Below are 10022 nucleotides of genomic sequence, written 5' to 3'. Positions count from 1 at the left end.
ATCAAAGATCTAAATATTGAAACAGAAATTCTAAATCTGCTGGAAGACAAAGTAGGTAGAAATCCTGAAGACATGGGGGTAGGCCGAGAGTTCATGAACAAAAATCAAACTGCATGAGAAATACTTCCCAGAAACAACAACTGGGATCTCACCATACTAAAAAGTTTTTTCATGTCAAAAAAAATCTCCAATGGAGTAAAAAGAAAACCCACAAAGTGGGAAAAAAAATCTTATCCTTGTGTCCCTCAGACAAAGGACTGTCATCTAGAACATAAAAAGAACTTTAAAAAATCAAGCCTCCAAATTCAAAGACACAATCCAAAAATGAGCATCTGAGATTAATACACACTTCTCAGATGAAGAAATACAAATGGCAAATAAATATATGAAAAAATGTTCAATGTCATTAGTCATAAAAGAAAGGCATTTTATTTTTTAAATTATATTTAAAGAGAAAAAGAAAAAGGATACAAGTCATACAGAATTTCAAAAAAATAAACAGTAAGAAATCACTAGTTAATAGATTACATATTGTCATCTTAGAAATAGTTGTTCAAGTTATAAAATTAAAGCATACAAAGTGGACATTCAAACAGTGAGACTGCAAATGGTTCTGTTCAATGATCCAGCAAAAATTCAGTAATATGGTTATCTATCTTATACACTTAAATATACATACAGTTATATCCTTTAGAGCACTTTTTTTTCCTCTCTTTTTTACAATAACAATTACACATTTTGGGTTTATTACTCCCACAGTTCTTATTACTTTTTTTTGAAGAGAATAAAACCAAATGTGATAAAACAAAACAGAGTCAGTCAAATCAAAAGTACATGATGTAAAAACAGAATACAAGGTAATCAACAATGAGTTACCATAATGCCTCTTGCTATCTTAAAAAGAATTGCCTATATCATCAGTTATAATAAAATTGAACAAAACAATACAGAACAAAACTGTTAAAACCAAAACATTGGAGACATTACAGGACTTCAAAAGAAGGTAATAGTCAAACCAGAATGGGCATCATAGTGAATCTTATTGTCTTCAAAGTAGTTGCCTACCCTCAAACTTGATACTATCAAGCAAAACAGAATAGAGTAAAATCAGTCAAAACAAGATGGTGAGAGCAATACAGAGCTTCAAATCAAGTAGGAAATCAAAATGGTTACTATAATATATCCTGCTATTTTTTATTTATTTTTCCCTTAATTAAAAAAATTAAATAAATAAATAAATAAATAAATAAGATTGAGATAAAAGAGGACATAACAACACAACAGCACAGGTCAGAACAGAACAATTTAAGCAACATAGTGTTTCACCACAAGATAACCTGACATAACAGTAGTTAGCATAGTGTCTCTTTCCTTGAAATATTCATTCATATACTGTAGCATCAAACATATCAAGACAATGCAAAACCATTCAAGAGAATGAAAGTATTACAGGGTACTGAGAACCAACTAACAGAAAATGAACAATGGTTTATATATTATCTCCTTATCTATAACAGTTTTTGTTTGTACACATATAATAAAATCCAATATGATATAACATGATAAGACCGATGGAGACAGAAGAACAAAAGCTTGATGGGACTTCAAAACAAGATGATATTAAATCAGCACTAGTTATTATGACGTCTTGTTTTCTTCAAAATAGCTGTTCATACAATCACAGACAATAAAATCAAACAACCCAGAATAAAACCATTCCAATTAATGAATGAAAACATTACAAGGCTTGAAAGCATTATAATGGGGAATCATGATTACCACATAATTTATGTAGTGTTATCATTTCTTACACTAGGGAAACTATTCAGTATTTATACATGTGAGTTTGATTTATTTCATTTATGAGTATGGCCTCAAGCTGTGCCCATTTATTTATAAATATTCAATGTGATCATTCCTTGTAGCTGAGTAGTACTCCATTGTATAAAAATACCACAACTTTTTTACCCATTCCTCAGTTGATGGACACTTAGGTTGTTTCCAAGATCTGGATATTACAAATCGTGCTGCTATAAACATAGGTGCACATATATCACTGTGGTATGATGCTTTCAGTTCTTCTGGGAATATGCCTAGAAGTGGAATAGGTGGAACAAGTGGGACTTCCAAACCCAGCTTTTTGAGAAATCTCCAGACTGACCTCCACAATGGTTGCACCAGTCTACACTCCCAACAATGCAGAAGAGTTCCTTTTTCACCACAGCCTCTCCAGAATTTGTTGTTCGTGGTTTTCTTGATCCTGGTCATTCTTTCAGGAGTGAGATGAAATCTCAGTTTGGTTTTAATTTGCATTTGTCTAATGCGTAATGATGATGAACTTTTTTTGTGTATTTATTTGCCATTTGTATTTGCCATTTGTATCTGAGAATTGTGTATTCATCTCAGATGCTCATTTTTGGATTGGATCTTTGGAGTTTTGGGGGTCTGATTTTTTTAAAATTCTTTATATGTTTTAGACAGAAGTCCTTTGTCTGAGGGACGGTTCACTAAGATTTTTTCCCAGTTTGTGGGTTTTCTTTTCACTGTGCTGGAGATTTCTTTTGACATGCAGAAAATTTTTAATAAGAGGCAATCACAGTTATTGATTCTGGGAAGTATTTCCCGTGCAGTTTGAGTCCTGTTCATGAATTCTCTACCTACCCCTATGTCTTCAAGGTTTTTACTCAATTTGTCTTTCAATAGATTTAGTGTTTCTGTTTTGATATCCAGATCTTTGATCCATTTAGATTTTAACTTAGTACATGGTGACAGGCATGGGTCTAGTTTTAGTTTTTGGCATATGGAGAGCCAGTTTTTCCAACACCATTTATTAAAGAGACTGTCGTTCTTCCAGTGAACATGTTTCGCTCCTTTATCAAAGATAAGGTGCTTGAGTGTGTTTGTAGTTTTTGTATCTTTTAATCTATTCCATTGATCTTCAGCTCTGTTTTGATTCCAATACCATGTTGATTTTACTACAGTTGCTTTGTAGTATAACTTCAAGTCAGGGATTGTGATGCCTCCTGCCTTGCCTTTGCTGCTTAGAACTGTCTTTGCTATTCTAGGTCTCTTCTGGCTCCAGATAAATTTTAGGAGTGATTTCTCTAGATCTATAAGGTATGTTGATGGTATTTTTATTGGGGTTGCATTGAATCTGTATAACAGTTTTGGGAGAATGGCCATTTTCACAATATTTATTTTTCCTATCCATGAGCAAGGGATGTCTTTCCACTTTCTGAGATCCTTTTCAATTTCTTCTTCAGTGTATTATAATTTCCCCTTCTTTTGTGAGAGACCTCTTTTGTGAGAGGTCTTTCACTTCTTTTGTGAGAGTAATTCCTAAATATTTCTCTTTTTTGGCTGCTGGTATGAAGGGTGTGGTTTCTCTCATTTCTCTGTCAGTGATTTTTGTTGTTAGTGTATAGGAATGTTATTGATTTTTGGGCATTGATTCTGTATCCAGCTGCCTTGCTGAATTCATTTATTATATCTAAGAGTCTTTCAATGTAGTTTTGGGGGTCTTCTATGTAGAGTATCATGTCATCTGCAAACAATAATTTAACTTCTTCTTTTCCTACCTTTACCCCTTTTATTTCTCTCTCTTGTCAAATTGCTCTGGCTAGTATTTCCAGTACTATATTAAATAGGATTGGTGATAAGGGACATCCTTGTCTTGTGCCTGGTTTAGAAATGCAAATTTAAAAAACATCGAGATTCCATCTTACTCAAGAAAGAATGGCTATCATCAAGAAATCAGCCAATAACAAATGCTGGAGGGAATTTGCTGTGGGAAAAAAGAAACCGCCATTGTTAGTATGAATGCAGACTGGTGAAACAACTGTGGAAATTAGTGTGGAGATTTCTCCTCAGAAAACTAGTATTACAGGTTCCACTTGACCCAGCTGTTCCACTTCTGGATATTTTCCCAGAAGAATTAAAAACATCATACCACAGTGATACATGTTCACATATGTTTATAGAAGCACAATTTGTAATGGCTGAATCTTGGAAGCAGCCCAAATGTCCATCAACTGAAGAATGGATAGAAAAGATGGAGTTTTGTACAATGGAATACTACTCAGCCATAAAGAAGGATAGATTTGAGGCTTTTATAGGTAAATGGATGCAACTAGAGACCGTAGTGATAAGTGAATGAATCAGACTGACAAGTGTAACCATCATATTGTTTCTCTCATGAAAGAAACTGAAACCTTAAATGAGGTCCAAAAGGTACCACAGACATTGTAAAAAGGGAATGAAACTACTCAAAAGGAAAAAATAACTGGAATGGGGAAAAAGAGAAAAGAAGAAAGGAAAAAAATACATATATATAAAAATAAATATATATATGTATATACATACACAAGATAGTTATAATTATACTATTGATCCTATTAGTTTGGGGGAAGAAACTGTGATGGCTTGTATTGTTTGATCCACTTTGCATGCTTGTATCTTGCAGTATGAGCCACCATTCTGAAGTTAACATTGTGCAATATAATGATTATTGTTAATTTCCTATCAGCTTGTTTTGAAATCCTACACTGGTTCTATTGTTTTGGTTTTTTTTTTTAATTGTTTTGTTTTCTTTTAATCTCTTTTAAAAAATGTTTAAGTACTTAGCTATAGGATATGTGGGCCTTTGTCATTTTGCTTCACTATTTGCAAATACTAAAGCCAGGCTTGTTTCAAACTTTCAGATTCTGTAAAATAGGATTAATCACAGGTGCCTCAAAAAATCCTGGCATTAATCAAGTATAAAAATATACACACTGTTATCTAAGACAATATATTTAATAAATTCCTACCCTTTTCTTTGGATCAGATTTAATTTTATAGACATACTTAGAATATCTTACTTACCTACCAGCCAATAGTACTATGCCTGGAACATAAACTAACGTAAGCTATCTAACATACTATAAAGCTAGTAAACTTCAAAAAACCTCAAATTGATGGATCAAAGTCTTTTCTAAGTTGAGAATAACAAAACAAATATTCAAAATCCTACAATGATAAGTTATTTGTTTTTTAAACAGGGTCTCACTATGTAGTTCAAATTAGCTTGAACTCATTATGTAGTCTAGGCTGGCCTCAAACTCATGGTGACCCTCCTGCCTCAGTCTCCCAGCATGTGGTGGCAAATGCTGGGATTCCAGGCATGTGTCACCATGCCCAGCACAGTAATTTTAAAAACTTTAAGTAACTCACATATTAAAGAATCACAAAGATCTCAGTACTAAAATGGCAATTATATAAAATAATATATATTTGCTCAGTTTAGCTACTTTAGAATGTGTATCATATTTCAAAACAATATATTGTATATGAGAAATATATATAATTTTTAATAACTTTAAAAATTAATTATTTTTAAATCACAAAGAAAATTTTAAATTACTATATTTGAATGATAATAAAAATACTAGGTGTCCAAAATTTGGGATACAGCAAGGAAATTTAGTTTTATTGTTTATGTTATAAAAGCAAAGAAGGTTAAAAAATTTAAATTCAACTTAAAAATTTACAGAAAATAAAAGAATAAAGAATAAGAAGAAAAAAGTAAACTTAATAAGTTAAATAGAGTGCCAGGGATTAGCTTAGCTGCTTAAGTGCCTGCCTTGCAAGCTTTAGGTCGTGAGTTGGATTGCCGGAACCAAAAAAAAAAAAAAAAAGGTTAAATAGAAGCAAGGAACAAGACATTAAAGAAGATAAAAAATAAAAAAAAATTTAAGACTGTACAAGGATCAATAATAAATAATGTAAATATAAAAATGTGTAATACAAAGGAATATATCTAAAATGTATCAACAAAATTTTAAATTAAGAAAAGACTAACAACCTAAAAATATATTTGATAATAGTTAAAATAAATACATTTGCCAAAAAACATTTACTTAGAAAATATTATTAAGGGTCTCCTATAATCATTAAGAATTTGAAGCAGCCATGATGGGGCACATCCCTGTAATTCCAGCACTTGAGAGGTGGAGGCAGGAAGATTGCCATGAGTTTGAGGACAGCCTGGTAACCCAGAGAGTTCAAGATCATCCTGAACTACATAGAGACACTCTGCCTCAAAAAAAAAAAAAAAATGTGAGCAATACATGGTGACACAAGCCTGTAACCTCAAAACTCTGGGCGCTAGGGCAGGAGAGATTAAAGCTCAAGCTGTGTAACTTAGTGACTTACAAGCCCTGCCTCTAAATGAATCAATGGACAAATAAATAAATAGGATAGATATGTAGCTCACTGGAAGGATCTAGATTCAACCCCCAGTACCACACAAAGAAAGAGAAAAAGAAAGAAAGAAAGAAAGAAAGTTAGTTGAACCTGGTTTAAACTCTTCCTACAAAGAAACATCAGACTCAAGTAATTCTACAGGTCAATTCTACCAGTATTTGAAAACACATTCTTGCAAATATGCTTAACATTTTCCCAAGAGAAAATAAAAGATAATTCTGTAAGTATTCTGAGTCCAGAATATCCTTGATTCAAAAATCAGATACAAGGGACTGGGAATTTAGTTCAGTGGCACAAGCGCCAGGTCATGAGTTTGATCCCCAGTACTCGAAAGGAAAAAAAACAAACCCAGGTACATACTTGACAATAAACAAAAAATTACAGTCCAGTCTCACCCATGACTACATGTGAAAATCTTAAACATATTAGAAAGTTAAGTACAGCAGTAAATTTTTAAAAATACAGTCTGGGGGCTGGGGATTTAGCTTAGCAGCATAAGCACCTGCCTTGCAAGCAGGCAGTCGAGAGTTCGATCCCTGGTACTGATAAAAAGGAAAAAGACAAAAAAAAATACAGTCTGATGCTCAGTTTAGATTTATTTCTGGGATATATCAGTGGCATTTACATCAGAGAATTTCTCTTTTTTTCAAACTGATGCAAAATATTTATTCCAAGTCATTTATGTTATGCAGTAGTTTTCCCCTTTAACTGACTTGTGATAACCACATCTTTTTAAAATATGCAAATCATGTTATCAAAATAATCTTTGAAATGCCACAAAAATTTACATTTTACAATCCACCCTGAATATCAAGGCTTCAAGGGTAACACATTTCCTATGTACAAATATTTTATAGCTGTACCCAAAAGGAAAACAAAAACAAAAAACCACATGGATGGCTAAGGTCTAAAGTTACTCGAGAAGCCAAAAATAAAATATCCAAATTATTAGCATTAATTTAATATAATGATAACTTCAGTAGCCACTTTGTCATGGACGATGATTCTTAAGAAGCCACCACCACAGAGCAGCGCCCGCTCTCCCCGCCCCTGCACCGCCACCTCCCACCTGTGCACTGCCCCATAGGCTCTGTCTGTGTATTTTACAAATCTTTCCCACCACACAAACATCTCTATGAAGCAGGTAAGAGGAAAGAACAACAAAAGCCCAATATACCAACTGATCTCTCTTAGGGATATGATTATTTCCCTTGTGCATGAAGTAGTCAACATAAGAAAAATGATAATTGCTTTTGTATATTCCTGAAACACACAGCTGAGTTTATGGGGTCAGATGAGCGGTGAGCATTTCTGTGCTTACTTCCCGGTGTCATCATCTGAGGTCTCACTGCTCCTCCCCTTTCAGGGTCTGAATCCTCAAACTCTGCTTTACAAGTGCTTTTCCCAGGGGAGAAGAGGCTCAACCTGTGGCTCAGCAAGAAGCAATTTTGGCAGAGCTGTTTCTTCTTAGCTGCTCCGTCTTCACGTGCAACACTTTGAGCTCATCCTCTGTGAGTGGAAGGCAATTCAGAATGTTCCTGTCATCCCATTGCTTTCAATAACCTATGCACTTCCAGAGAATGTGACAGGATCCGCCCTTCTTACACAAGTGGGCAAGAGAGACAATTCTGAAAACACAGCCTGCTCCCTGTTTGCCTCCAAATCCTCCAGCTTGTCACAGTCTCTGTTCTCTGAGAAGTCTCCATTTCAGTCCTCCTTAGTCTTCAGAAACTCAGTTTCCCCACTGGTGGTTTGACAGGTCAACTTGATCAGAGGAGAGGAGCTGATCTCAACTACAGGAGTAGTGCTGGAGGGACTCTGTTTAGGAGAGCTTAGAAATGCACCACCAGTCAGTACCAACGGTTTGGTAACAGAGACTGGATTGATAAAAGCAGACTCCTGACCAGAGGAAAGGAATCCTGATTTGTGTTTCACTCTGTTAGCTTTCTATGCATTGGGCTTGGGAGGAAGCGGTGCGGACTCAGGAACCAGGTTTTTGTAGACACTTGGAACCTTGACTGATGATTTATTTCATTTGCATGGTGAGATCCTGGTGCGGTGGATGCAGTAGAAAAGACAAGAGCAGGATCCTGTTTGGAAACTTTTTTGATTACTGGCATCTTGGAGGGTTGCTTGGCACCAGGTAAATTTTCCCACACTCCAGAAGGAGTTTCCAATAGGTCTGCATGGTTGATTCTGTTTGCCAGTTTAAGTCTTCCTCTTCAAACTGCAATTTTTCCACCTTGTCTTTTTTTCCCTAACCTCTGTAGATTGCTTTTCCTGAAAGGCACGGCCTTTCCGGGAGTAGACGCTGCCATCCACTATCAGTGGTTCCCCATGCCACCTCTACTACCTGACTCATGCCACTATGACCCCAGGAAGAGCTGTGCCAACCAGATAAATTCCCTGATTTCAGCATATGTTCCCTGAGACACACCGGAGTCCACAGAATCACGGCAGAACAGGGAGGGTTGGCACCAGGAATCTCCTGTAGTTCCTAAAGGTCCATTGTTTAAAGAAGCCACCAGAGGAATTGTGTTCCTGACAGCTCACTGCAAATCTGCCTTCTCCTTGGGATAGGTGGGCTCTGTGTTTCTCAAAAGTGGCCGTAGGTGACTTAGCTGACTGTGGGGTCAAGAAATTTAGCCAAGCAGGAGCAAAGTTATGCTGTGCCATTTAGGTCCAGTGTCTCTTTTCAGCAAGGAGAGGCATCCTACCTCATGGCCAGGATCTAACCTCTGTGTTCCTGTATTCCAAACCCTTGAGTTTAGCAGCTGGATCTCCCCAACAGGTTTCTTGTTAAGAAGGAGCTTAAACTTCCCAGCCAGCAGCACACTTTGCAACGAAGCACAGAGAAGCCTGGCTCTGTGTGGCTCACTTTCTTAGTCCCTCAATGATTCATCCCTAGCTCCTGACATGTTTCCAAAAGGGGAAGGGGGAAAAGAAACATAAACAATATTTGTTACATTTTTTTTTTGGTCTTTTTCATTTTTATCAGTACCAGGGATCAAACTCACGACCGCCTGCTTGCAAGGCAGGTGCTTATGCCGCTGAGCTAAATCTCCAGCCCCAATATTTGTTACATTTAAAAAGAGGGGTAAGAGGAAAAGCTATGTCTGTGTTCACCTCATTCTACTTCCTTGAGTAATTGCACTATAAATGTTGCTTAAATAGGTAATACACAGACATTAGCACCGTGAAGCCAAACACTTCATAACAAGGTCATAGTTAGAAAGACAGGGAGCTTCATGGGCAGGGAAGTAAAGGAGATATCTCAAAAGTATAATATTATAAACAATCAAAAATCTTTGGAGCAGTCAACTCCTGTGGAAAACCCACCACATGCCAAAGCCCTCAAAACACGAATCTCATTGTTCGTACGCTAAAAACAGTGTGCAGAATGTTTGCAATTGTCTTAACCTTCAAAATCAAAGGTCCTAAGAAATCTTGCTTTAAAAAAGGATTACTAGGGCCAGGGATTTAGCTCAGTGGCATGAGCTCCTGCCTGGCAAGGGCGAGATCATGAGTTTGATTCCTGGTACCCCCCCAAAAAAATTCCTTACAAAGGATTGGATTAGAACTTGATAAACCTTTTCCTCTACAGTATGGTGGCTCTCTTTTCTTTTTCTTTTTTTCTTTTTTTGGTACCAGGGATCAGACTCATGACTTTGAGCTTGCCAGGCTGGTACATATGCTGCTGAGTAAATTCCCAACCCCTAGAATAGCAGTTTTCAAGGCAAATTTCTTGGTATACAGCTCTTAAACATAAATTATATTTC

General features: G+C 36.0%; 1 pseudogene; it reads right to left on the bottom strand.

Annotated features, from left to right (window-relative positions):
- Positions 1-7560: 7560 nt before the first annotated feature.
- LOC100716449 (vasculin-like protein 1) lies at positions 7561-8919 on the bottom strand (annotated as a pseudogene).
- Positions 8920-10022: the final 1103 nt, after the last annotated feature.

This window comes from Cavia porcellus, unplaced genomic scaffold, assembly GCF_034190915.1.
Source record: "Cavia porcellus strain 051 isolate PalLab524CR breed Dunkin Hartley unplaced genomic scaffold, mCavPor4.1 scaffold_7, whole genome shotgun sequence".
Lineage (NCBI taxonomy): Eukaryota > Metazoa > Chordata > Mammalia > Rodentia > Caviidae > Cavia > Cavia porcellus.
The sequence above is the reverse complement of the archived record's forward strand: the minus strand, read 5'-3'. Positions and strand labels throughout refer to the sequence as shown.